General features: G+C 34.7%; 1 long non-coding RNA gene across 1 annotated transcript in view; it reads right to left on the bottom strand.

Moving 5' to 3' along the window:
* Positions 1-12,843, bottom strand: part of LOC113421986 (uncharacterized) — a 42,731-nt gene that overhangs the window by 8,463 nt on the left and 21,425 nt on the right. The window contains exon 2 of the long non-coding RNA XR_003372230.2: positions 6,722-6,857. This is a non-coding gene — a long non-coding RNA (uncharacterized LOC113421986). The remainder of the gene's footprint in view (positions 1-6,721; positions 6,858-12,843) is intronic.

Here is a 12,843-nt window from a genome sequence, read left to right as displayed (position 1 = left end):
CAAAACATTTGCTAGACCAATACTCGAATACAGTTCATCAGTCTGGAACCCACATTACGTATCTGATATTAGCACAATTGAGAAAGTCCAGAAATATTTCACAAGAAGAGTTCTCCACTCCTCTACTCGTTGTAGAATACCTTATGCCACCAGACTTGAAATTCTAGAACTAGAAAACCTTGAATTACGCCGTCTTCGGTCTGATTTAAGCATGGTATATAAAATCATACATTGCAATGTCCTACCTGTCAATGAATACTTCAGCTTCAACCATAACAACACAAGAGCACACAATAGATACAAACTCAAAGTTAACCGCACCAAACTTGATTGCAGGAAATACGACTTCAGCAATAGAGTGGTCAATGTCTGGAATACTCTACCCGACTCTGTAGTTTCTTCCCCAAACCCCAAAAACTTTAACCTTAGACTGTCTACTATTGACCTCACCCCTTTCCTAAGAGGTCTGTAGGGGGCGTGCATAAGCGCACCAACGTGCCTACCGTCCCTGTCCTATTGTTTCTCTTATTCTTCTTTTATTTTTCTTATATGAACCCATTTCATGTATTCACAACTATGTATACACTTATACTTATTATCTTGTAAACAATTGGCAAATCAAATAAATAAATAAATAAGTATTAAAATAAGACTAATGCCTTGACTAGCTCTATACAGCCACGTGGAGGCCAATGCAACGTAGCAATCTGATTGCAGAAACAGCAAGTTGAGGTGACTGACTACACTTTAAAGAAATATAAAGAAGGAAAGAAGTGATGGATTTGTATGTATATTTTTTAAAGGATGGAATTAACAAAATGATGAGCTCAGGCTCAGAACTCCTCCTGGGTAAACACTTAACATGTTATAGTCTTGTCCAAGTTATAAGCTTTCGTGAGACTTCTGAAATCTTTTGTTGAATTTGATATAGGATGAGACAGTACGAAGTATAAATCATTTGACTCCCACGAGTCACTTCTTAAGAGTTCAATTTGATTAGAAACAGATTACTCAAGCACGCCTTTAGATCTGTTTTCAAGAGCACAAATACACACTCTTACCCCCTTGGCAATTCTCTGAAGGCTCCTCTCCATTTCTCTGCCTTTGGTAACATCTGGCTCCACTCTGTACATCATTTCCCACTCCCGCTTTTTATCAAGCTGCATCATAAATATTGTTATGTGGAAAAGAATTAGGCATTTTAAAATGTGGCGTAATATATAGTTTTTTTTTTAAAAAAAGTAAAGTTGATAAATCATATAGAACAATATTAGAGGAGGACAGAGGGGATACAACTATGCTTTACTTCCATAGGGTCATGCAACACATCACAGGTCAATGGAGTGAATTTTCATATAATGGGCTCACCCATGAGTCTTTCCAATTGCATTAGCACCAAGGAAGCTTTTCCAAACACTGAAATGAATTATTCAAAATACAACTCGTCCCTCAACCAAAGAAAACAACCACTTCACAACTGAAAGTTTAATCTGGCATTTGGGTGCTCTACTAGACAAATGAATCTTTGTTCTACATACAACCAAACCAAAATGTAGAGCCTTGCTTATGCAACAGTATGGCATCCACTTCCCTCTTGACAAAAATTAATCTGGGCACATTATTTCATTCGAAGTGCAAGGATGACATAGAAGGGAATATGAGAATAGCTTCCAACAATAAACACAGATTCAGTACGGTCCCCTATCTATTATTAATATTTATTTACTTAGAAAATTTACATTGCCATTTACTCACACATGGCGACTCAAGGCAGCTTACAAGAATATAAATACCATATGAAATAAATAATAATAAAAATAATAAAAATAATACAATATGAATGCCATTATGACAGCAACTCTTTAAGTAACGATATTGGCATTTGCTACACGGAGGATTTGGCAGTTACTCAAAGTGTTTAATGCACAATCAAGCAAACTGTATCTTCTTGATTGTCAAAGTATGTCTGACATGTATTTAATAGCAAATATCTAATGAAAAATCAGTCTTTTTCAACCATAAACCCACAAAAATTTCCTTTGAAACTGTCATCCCAGAAAGATAAATACTTCTGTAAGAGACAATTATTTTTTTTTTAATTTATTTTATTTGGTTTGTCAATTGCTACAAGATAATAGGTATAAGTAAAAACATAGTTATGAATATATGGATACATATAAGAAAAATAAAAGAAACAATAGGACAGGGACGGTAGGCACGTTGGTACGCTTATGCACGCCCCCTACAGACCTCTTAGGAAAGGGGTGAGGTCAATAGTAGAAAGTCTAAGGTTAAAGTTTTTGATGTTTGGGGAAGAAACCACAGAGTCGGGTAGAGTATTCCAGACATTGACCACTCTGTTGCTGGAGTCGTATTTCCTGCAATCAAGTTTGGTGTGGTTAACTTTGAGTTTGTATCTATTGTGTGCTCTTGTGTTGTTATGGTTGAAGCTGAAGTATTCATTGACAGGTAAGTCATTGCAATGTATGATTTTATATACTATACTTAGATCAGACCAAAGACGGCGTAATTCAAGATTTTCTAGGTCTAGAATTTCAAGTCTGGTGGCATAAGGTATTCTACAATGAGTAGAGGAGTGGAGAACTCTACTTGTGAAATATTTCTGGACTTTATCAACTGTGCTAATATTAGATACGTAATGTGGGTTCCAGACTGATGAGCTATTCGACTATTGGTCTAGCAAATGTTTTGTATGCTCTAGTTAGTAGTGTGATATTACCAGAGAAAAAGTTACGTAGGATTAGGTTAACAACTCTTAATGCCTTTTTGGCTATGTAGTTACAGTGGGCTCTAGCACTTAGACCATTAGAGATGAGTATTCCAAGGTCCTTTACAGAGCTTGGATCATCAACAAGGTCTTGACTATTCAGCTTGCATTTTATTTTCTGATTTTATTTGCCAATATGTAAGACAGAGCATTTATTTGTTGAGATTTGAAGTAGCCATTTGTTTGACCATTCTCATTCATAGTCAAGGTCTTTTTGAAGGGTAGCAGTATTGTCTGTGGTGTTGAATAGCTTTACATCATCAGCGAAGAGAATGCAGTTTCTCTTAATATGATCACAGAGGTCATTTATGTAGAGTATGAAGAGAGTTGGTCCTAGAACACTGCCTTGGGGGACACCACTGTTGACAGGTACAGAATTTGATAGGATGCTCCCAATTTTGACTATTTGTTGTCTGTTTGACAGGAATGCTTCTATCCAGTTATGCAGGTGTCCAGAGATATCATAAGATTTTAGTTTTAGGAGTAGTTTGTCGTGTACCACTGAATCAAAGGCTTTACAGAAGTCTATGTAGATTGCGTCTATTGCTTTGCCCTGATCGAGTTGTGTAGTCCATATGTTTTTGCAGTGTAAGAGTTGCAGATTACAGGACAGTGTTTTTCTGAAACCAAATTGTTTATTAGAGAGTAGGTTGTTTGTCTCTAAGTGGAGGATAATGGATTGGTTAATAATTGATTCCATGGCTTGTGACCATAGTTTTGGCAAGGAGCTGGCCCTGAAAGATTTTTCAAAGATGATGCTTAGAGGTTCGACTATGGCAGTGGATAGCTTTTTTAAGAAGTAGGCACGTATTCCGTCCGGTCCAATGATAGAGATGATTTTAGATTGCATAGTGCTTTTTCAACATTGTCTACTGTAAAATCAATATATATTAGATCATTGTATTAGATCATTGTATCATATGTATTAGTCTGTGGTTCGACTAGGAAATACTGGGCATTGCTGTTTACAAATACTGAGCCAAAAAATGTGTTAAAGAGGTTGGCTTTAATAGTGTCATCATTGCAGTCTTTACCATTAGGTCCTTTCAGGGGTGGGATGGACCTTGAGTCTTTTAGTTTGTTGTTTACAAAATTGTAGAAAGTGCGGGTGGAATTGGTGCGTAGAAGGTTTTCCTCTTGTTTAATGTGATAATTGGTGCATTCAGTCGTTATCTGGTGGCATAAATTTTTGTATCGGCTTTTGAAGTTGGCAACGTGGCCAGATTTGTTTTTCCGCCAAAGTGATCTCTTTTTGGATTGAAGCTTCCTTATTGTTATGGGCAATCTGTTTTTTCTGGGTTTTGGAGTTGTTATTGGTACATATAGTTTGATGACTCTTGACTTCAAGTAAAAATATGTTGTATTCAACAGTATTGCATCCAGTGAATAGAAACTGCCAATCAAGGGATGAGAGATCGTTGTCTATAAGATCATATTCTTTCAGATCAAGCTATCTTTAAGGAGAGAGCAATATTATTAACATTACGTTATGGGGAAATGAAGCTTTACTCCCTATATGTCACATTTTTAATTGCCTCACCACACACCCCCTCTGTCATTTTGTGTAGAACATATGGCACCTTGCTTAGTTAGGTCTTAAAGCTCTTTAAGAACATTAGAGATTAAAATGTTTAATTTACAGAGTTTCAGCATTACATTCTTATTGTATTAAAAAAAAGATCCAAGTCTAAAGGACTACACTGGCCTAAACTGAACAATCTGTGAAAACAATACTATTTGTTCTATTTGGTGCATCATTCCACTTGAGATCAGATTAATCCTAATTTTGCTGGCCTTCTGAAAGGGCTTGAAAACATGGCTTTGCCATCTGAGCAAATGGGATCCAGTATTGCTAAGGAAACGGAATGTGTCCTGCAGATTTTTAATGGTTTTTAAAATAATTTTTAAATGATTTTATTATGCTTTTGGTTATTTTGTTGTATTGTTTTTGTGTTTTTAAATATGTATGCCTCTCAAAGGCATGCATCTGAAATGTACAGCTATGTAAATTTATCAAATAAAAATAAACATTCAGTTAGAATAGCATCAATAATTAGTATGAAAGTCAGTGTTATCAAGCACACACTGTGGAACATCAAGTTTTGGATTTTACTTTAGAATGATAAGTCAGGAAAATGAATATACAAACGTTTTATGATATTTATGTAGGGAAAGTAGATGTAATTAATTTCTTTGCCACAGAATGTTATGATGGCATCAAAAATCATTACGTGATAGTAAATGTATAGATGAGCTTTGCAGTGATAAACTGAACTAATGTACCCATAAGTAGGACTGGCATTTTTCAAGAGCACAAAGAGGCTAATTAAATTCGGAAGGCATACATCACCACAGCCATAACACACTTAATTGGATCATGGGGACAGTTAATATGTTGTGCAAGCACTCTAACTGAGCCAAGACAACTGACACAGTTAAAACTAATTAAGGATTTGTTTGGGGCTAAAGTAATTTCTCTTGGTCAGGAGAATGTTTTGAAAAGTACATAGCAACAACTCTCTACTACAACATGCTGCTACTGAAGCAAGCCATTTAAACGTAATTAAACAATTAAATTTATCTTGAACAATTTTTGAGACTGGAAACCATTCCACCAGAACAGCCAATTCTAAAGTACTTATTCGGACAGCCTCTCCCAGCATGTCAGCTTCCGGAGGTATGGAGTTATAGTTTCTGTAACCACAGCTGTCAATGGATTATGGGAATTCTTATTCAACAGCACAAATGGAAACCATTGCATAAAAAAAATCTACTGCACTTTTACACTACTGAACTTCACTTGCAATTTTAAAAGATCTCTGGGCAATGTTCAGATGTGAAGTAGCTTTCAAGTTAAAAATATAAAACAACAAAAAATAAAATCACTAATTAGTGCTATAGTTTGCTTCTTGCAGGTAGCCTTTGCTTAAAGGCCAATCTCTTAGCAACCGATCAAAGTTACGAAAGATTTCCCCCCAAAGGAACTTATGACCTGGTTCCAGAATTCTGCCTGTATACAGCACCCTTCCACATGATTGCATTTTGGGCACTTGGAAACTGGCTCACATTTACAGCCAGTTGAAAAGTTCGTTGGTCCCATGGCACAATTTACAACATTATTTTTTTGCTGAAAACTAGCCTTTTTGGCCAGTTTCCAGCCAAAAAAAAAACAAAACGCCCTTAGGAATACATTGACTTGGTTAATGACTGCAGTGTCTCCTTTATGACTGCAATGTTTGCTTGATGACCATGGAATTTGCCAGACCATGGTCATAGAACTGCAAGAAAAAAGGTCAGAAAATCAGGTTGGTCATGTGATTGCCTAGACCTATGACCATTATGATTTAAAATTCCAGGCTCCATTAGTTTTAAGTTGAGGTCTACCAATAGTTCCTAAATCCCTGAAACTTCCTTATATTCTCAGAGGTATAATATGACTGATATTACCATCCGTGAATTTTTTGTGTTTTTGGCATTTCCACAATTATTACTTTGATTGCCACTGCCTTAAAATATTTAACTACATTACTGACAGAAGGTGCAAGCTGAAACATTGAAGTAAGCATTTTTAATGCTGATCTAAAATTCTCCAATTATGTTCAAAGTAACAGACATGTAATAAAAATGCCATTTTGAAATCAGCCTCTTTTCTGAAAAATATAGGGAAAAGAAGTCAGTACAGTGATAGTGCCTACCTTCTAAAATAGTGTTTCCATATAATATGTAAGTTACAAGGAGTCTCTTAGAAAATGTAGCACTATGGCACTATGAATGTAAAGTAAATAAATAAGATATATTTCAAATATTTGTTAAATGTTTATACATGAATTATATTTTTAACTAACAGCAATATCTTCATGTTTCTAACATCAATAATACTAAGTGATTGCAATAGCTGTAATTATTCAATTTCTTTCTCTTCCTGGATCTTACCTTTGGAAATATTTTTATTAAGTGCAACTAAGTGTTATGTATCCAGAGTTTTATGTTCATTGTTATCATCTCTGTTAATTCTTCAAGTCATCAAATATAAAGTTATTTTCTGCAACATCTGGGCTCCATTCTGATCCTAAAAGAAAAGACATGCTCAGTTCCTTATTACTTTGTGTAAGCACATCCTTAACACAGAAAACAATTTTGTTCCAACTATGTAAGAAGTTAATTGAATTCAAAGACCTGGCTGCATTAAGTATAGGATGCATAATTTTTAAGATAATTATTAGAATATCTTTTGTGCATTGCAAACATTTTTTCCCGTAATAAAAAAATAAATAATATATTTTAAAAAATTATTAACATTTTAGGCAATTGCAAGACATTAGGGGAAAGTGTTGGTTTTTTTTTTTTAAGAAATAAAACTACGACACTGACCTCTAGTGTTGGAATTTGGAAATGAAGTTGAAATGAGCAGGATTTTATGCAATCCAATTCAGTAATTACATCTCAAGTGAGCACTTGTTCTAGTTAGGAGGCAATTTCCAAGCATGACTGGGCAGTGCTTTCTCTACACAGAAAATTTAAGACTATAGTTATCATATCTACTATATACCATTGCTTATTTCTACATGTCTCTCCTAGAAGAATTCAGAGAAGCGTACAAACTGAGGTCTACAAAATTAGGGCAAGTTTTTTTAAAAAATGAAACAGTACAGTATTTGAGTCAACCAGATAAAACCCTTGGGAGTTATTTCCAACATTAGTATCTTATAACTTAATCTGTACTTCTGGTTGTAGTATGTCCCCAATGGAACAATGATCAGGGCCTCTCCAGGGAATCTTAATGACTGTTGGAGAGTATACTTTTTAAATACCTTGATGGAAAGCAGCACAGCCATCAAACATACTAGCCAGAGATTAGGAAGCTAAAGGGCAACACAACCAGAGGAGTTCATAAAAGAGAAGGCGAATTCTAAATGCATAGAGCCTAGCCTGGGTTTAAGAAAAGTATTGATGTAAGACAAGCTATAAAAACCTTTTTTATCACATAAAACAGAGCAAAAATGTGTTCTGCTCCAATCTATTTAGCCATTCAATGAATTCCTGATGTCCACAGTTCTTTCCTGGTTTTCCTTGACTTTGACATGCCTCCTGGCATACTTCAGCAATCACTTCTTTCTTTAAACTTCTGATATTATAATAAAAGAAAGCATATCCAGTCTTGAAATCTACAGTCCAAAATTAACCAACTTTAACTAAATTAACTAATTTTTGCATACCAGTTATTGAAGTACAAATACATCTAGTAGAATGAATTCAACTTCTTTCTGTTTACTGCTTTTTTTCCCTTCTTCTTCTTCTTCTATAACCCTTCTATCTGGAATTTAGTTTGCATGGTCCAAAGAGTGCTTGTGTTATGAAGGCATACTGGTAGAATTATGTGAGATTGGAGGAAATTGGCAAAACACAATAAATTTCTGACATGAACATGTAAAATGATTTATAGCAATTCCAGCATGTCAGAGGACTCAATTTCCTGCACACTTAAGTTGTAAGAGACATGTAACAGGCAAGACAATTGTAGTGCTATTCTTTTAAATTTTAAATATCTCAAGGTGGCAAGCATACCTAACACTCTTTTTTTCCTCCTGTTTTATTTCCCCTGCAAGAACTCTGTGAGGTGAGTTGGGCTGAGAGAATGAATGGCTCAAAGTCACCCAATTGACTTTCATGCCAAGGCAGGAAACTCAGAATTTCTTGGTTTCTAGCCTAATGCTTTAGCCACTAGACCAAACACGCTCTTTTAGTTTTTTAGTTTTAGTGACATGCAGAACACTGAGTACATTCTCATGAGATGCCTCAAGTATTCTGCCTGTACTAATTTGTCTTTGTCATTAAAGAAAAACAAAGAATTTTGCTAAATTATTTGTTCAGCCAAGTGAAAATCATCAGATAATTGTGCATTGTGTTTTCACTTCAGTCTTCCAAAATGGGTGGCCATCATAAATGTAAATGCTAATAGACTAACTCAGTTATAATAACTGACCCCAAAAGTGCTTTATCAAAAGACAACTAGATTTTGAAGACATTTTGCTTCTCATCCAAGAAACTTCTTCAGCTCTGACTGAATGGTGGAGGATGGGCGGATTTATGAGGAGTTTATTGAAGGAGGATTTATTCCTTAAAAAAAAAAAAAAAACACTTCTAGTAGCCTTTTGAAAAAGACTTTTGGGACAACATGACCTGAATGACTGAGAATACAGACACTTGTAATAACTGACGTTAGAAATTTATATAAACTTATAACTGACATTAGAAATTTATATAAATGTATAACATTGCAAATTTTTGCCAAAATGTCAGAATTATCTATTGACATTAAATACAATAAGGCTGGAAAGCTTGTCATCTTTCAGATATTTTTTGATTATTTTTCCTTATTGATTGCCCATTCTGATTGAGTTGATGACAGTAGTGATCTATCCTGTGGTTTGTACATTTTATATTTATCTCTTTATTTTAATAATAATTTATAACACATTTTAAAATAAGTTTTAATCCCCAGGCAATATGTTAAGAAACCTTTGATCTTATACAAAGAAGATGCTATCCCATGCAATTACAGAGTTACATGCTGCATTCATTTTAGATGTCTGTTGAACCACATATGTTGTAATGTATATTACAATTACAGAATAGAATTTCTATGTTACTGTGTTATGTTCATTTCCCAATATTGTATTTTATGTATTTATGCCCAGACCGCATCTAGCTCCATGTGATGTTCAGTTCAGTTTAAAAGAATTTATTACATAAGAAAATAAAAATAAGACATTGACACTTTTCCCAATTTGCAACTCTCTCTCAGAAAATCAATAAGATAAAACATTTACTTTGGTCACATCGGTATACAAAGATTTACAAAGTGATATTTAATGTCTTTAGGTATTCTTTTATTTGCTGATCTATGATTGATTAAACATTGCTTGCTTGCTTGCTTGCTTGGTACTTATCTATTTATTTCTTAAATCATAAATGTCCTGGCAGGAATAAAAGAGTCCTTGTGTTGTTGTGTGTAGTGTAAAGGCATAATAAATCAGAATCAGCAAATAAGTAATAAGAAATAGCATTCTGTCTCAACGTAAGATTGAATGTTTTGCCTTATTGAAAAATGTGGCAAAATTACAAAAAGTTCTATACAAATAAGAGACATTTCAATGCAGCACTCCAGGAATGGCTAATATAGGGTGAATAGAGAGAATGTCAAATTGAAATGTACTATTTAACAGAAAATACAGAAAAAAACTTTATTTTTTTTATCTGTACATTGTAAATTATGAATATAAAGAGTTGAGCTTCCATATTAATGCAAAAAAAAACAACCCAACTGAAATAAGTCACTTGAAGAAAAGACTAATATATTTGTGGTTTGTGGTTTTTTGTTTTTGTTTTGCTTGGAGCAGAGGTGGATAAGAAGAAACATGAAAAAAGTTAGAATGGATTCACAATATTTGAGGGGTGAGGACTAAACTTAGTGTGACAACTTTCTGGGAAGCATGCAACCTCTGACTTTTTGATTGAGTTTGGTCAAGAGTGGGACTAAGAGGCTTTTGGGAGACCATTTGCTCTCACCCAACTTTGGGGATTAAAGCTGAAGGGAGGGGGAACTATTATTGGCTGCGGGAGGTGGCCTGTTCCTGGTATTTATAATTATATATGATATGAAAATAAGGATAGTTTTTCTCCCCTTCTCACAATATTAGATCTATTGGGAGATTCAGATTCCAAACAAGGACATTTTATGACTTAAATTATTTATAGCCATTAGATGTGGAAATGGTCCTTCATTTAGATGGTTTAAAAACAGGCTTAAACATTCCTTATTATTTATTAAATGTTTATGCCATCCATCTTCCATATAGAACACTGAAATGTTTATCAGAGAAAGTAAAATGTTTTTTTTTCTGCCATAGGTGTTATTATTGGTGTAATGGAAAACCATTTTTTAAAAAGCCCCTTTTATGTTGCATTCTTACCTAGGTACTTCAGAAAGGAACTCTGTTAAATATGTAAAAGACATGATAGAAGCTATACAGTGAATGTTTCAGTTTTAGAAGAGGCAATCGTTTTGAAGTGTGCATCTGATAACCTTTCAAACATATAGATTCTGGATTTCAAATATTTGAAGGGCTGCCACAGATGATAACATTTCTTGCTCGGGAATTCCAAATTGCAGGACATCATCATCATCCAAAGATTAGAAAAGAAGCTGAGCAGATTTCTAACAGGATTTTGTTCCAGTAGGCAGACACTACATCACATAGTTAAATGTTTGTTTTTACAAAACTCTTTCTTTACAAGTGTCCTGCAAATAGTAATTACTAATACTAACTTTCAACATCACATTGATTTGTTTTATATATACAGCAGAACACAAGTGCCTAGAAAGCCTAAAAAAACCAGACAAAGATAACATAGCATAGACTTTATGACATCATTCCCCAACAAAAAAGAAAGAAAGAAAGGAAAAGCAACATCTCTTGTTTTAGGATTGTGACAAATATCAGAAAATATCCAGATCCCTTTCTCAAAATAATTATAAAAGGTTTGTGGGAAATCTGCTTGATGGAATCTTGGAGAGGCTGATTTGCATTTGATTTTCAGAAGTGGGTCTTCCTTTATATTCTCTGAACAAATCCATGCCATCTAGCTACATAATGGATTCTCTCCTTTTTCATTTCCCCATGTTAGCTTTTTTATTGCAAATAGGGTTCTAAATCTTGCTGTAGAAAAGAAAATTGTAGGGTATGGAAGTATGTGTTCAAAGGAAGCTATCAATAACATTAGTTATGAAAACCTGATCATAAGTGTTTTTAGTCCATTAGCCATTCGGCTTTATTTATGTCCTCTTTTCCACTAGAGTTTGGAGCCAGTTATTTAAGAGATGAAATTTGGAAGAGAAATGGTGCACGGTGATATAAAACATGGACATAGTCCTTATGCTAAAAAAAAAAAAAAATCCTCTCTTTCTTTTTTTAAAGAAAGAATAAAGTATTAATCCTGGTCTGCTCTTTGTTTTTCCTGGCAACATTGAAGCAATGTTAAAAATCCAAAGTTGCCAAAGTAGAAGGTAGTTCACAAAAGAAATCTTCTCTTCTTTTTCAACAGATGCAAAACATTTCCCTAGAACTGGGAGATCTATAAGCACTCTGAGTTGAGCTTTACACAGTGAAATGAGGGTTAGAGGAAGTGCCATAATCAGAATTTAGTTCCATGTGCATGATGAGTTCCCCCCCGCCCCGCTGTTCTGCAAGAAACATTTCATAATTTTGGCAGTTCATAATTTTTGACAAGAATTTTGAGGGGGTAAGGCTTTGGCTTGCAAGAGGTTATAGATTCCCATGAGCCTGGCTAGTGGTGTTGATAAAGCAACCTACAGTAGCCCCACAAGTAAGATAGGTAGCAAATAAATTTAACCAATAAATAAACAGTAAATTCATCCAGTTCAATCTTCCTAGGAGAAATTATTAATGGCCATACTTTAGGGAGATGTAGAGGGCATAGGGAATAGAAGGATCGCATGAGGCAAAGATCAGACAAGTAGGGACTGAGCCTACTCCAAGAACCTTATTTGAGCAAACATCTCAGGCAAGACCCTCCCTTATTCATTCAAAGATAAAGGGTGGGAGAGAAGAGCACATTCAGACTTCCAAGATTTTGTGATTATAAATTTAAAAATAGTTTTATATCAGATTCCATTTATAGGAGAGAATTCTGAAAGTAACAAAGTCCCAAGGCATAAAGGGGATTATAACAATAATTAGCACTGTGTATTGTATCTGGAAGCCTATTGGTAGCTAATGCAGTGCTCCCAATATATGTGTCATCTGCAGGCATGGCTGCATTCTTTGTGAATTACATTTTTCAAAGTGTCTTCAGTGTAAAACAAGGATCTTCAAACTTGGCAAGTTTAAGACTTGTGGATTTCAATTCCCAGAATTCCTGAGCTAACATGACTGGTGGAGGAATTCTGGGAGTTGAATTCCACAAGTCTTAAAGCTGTCAAGTTTGAAGATCCCTGGTGTAAAATGCATTACAGTAAACACAAGGACAAAATG

This window comes from Notechis scutatus, chromosome 1 (assembly GCF_049901735.1).
Source record: "Notechis scutatus isolate UNSWTSFEM ecotype Mainland chromosome 1, rNotScu1.2, whole genome shotgun sequence".
In the NCBI taxonomy this organism is placed as follows: Eukaryota; Metazoa; Chordata; class Lepidosauria; order Squamata; family Elapidae; genus Notechis; species Notechis scutatus.
Note: the sequence above shows the minus strand (reverse complement) of the source record. Positions and strands in the feature narration are given on the sequence as shown.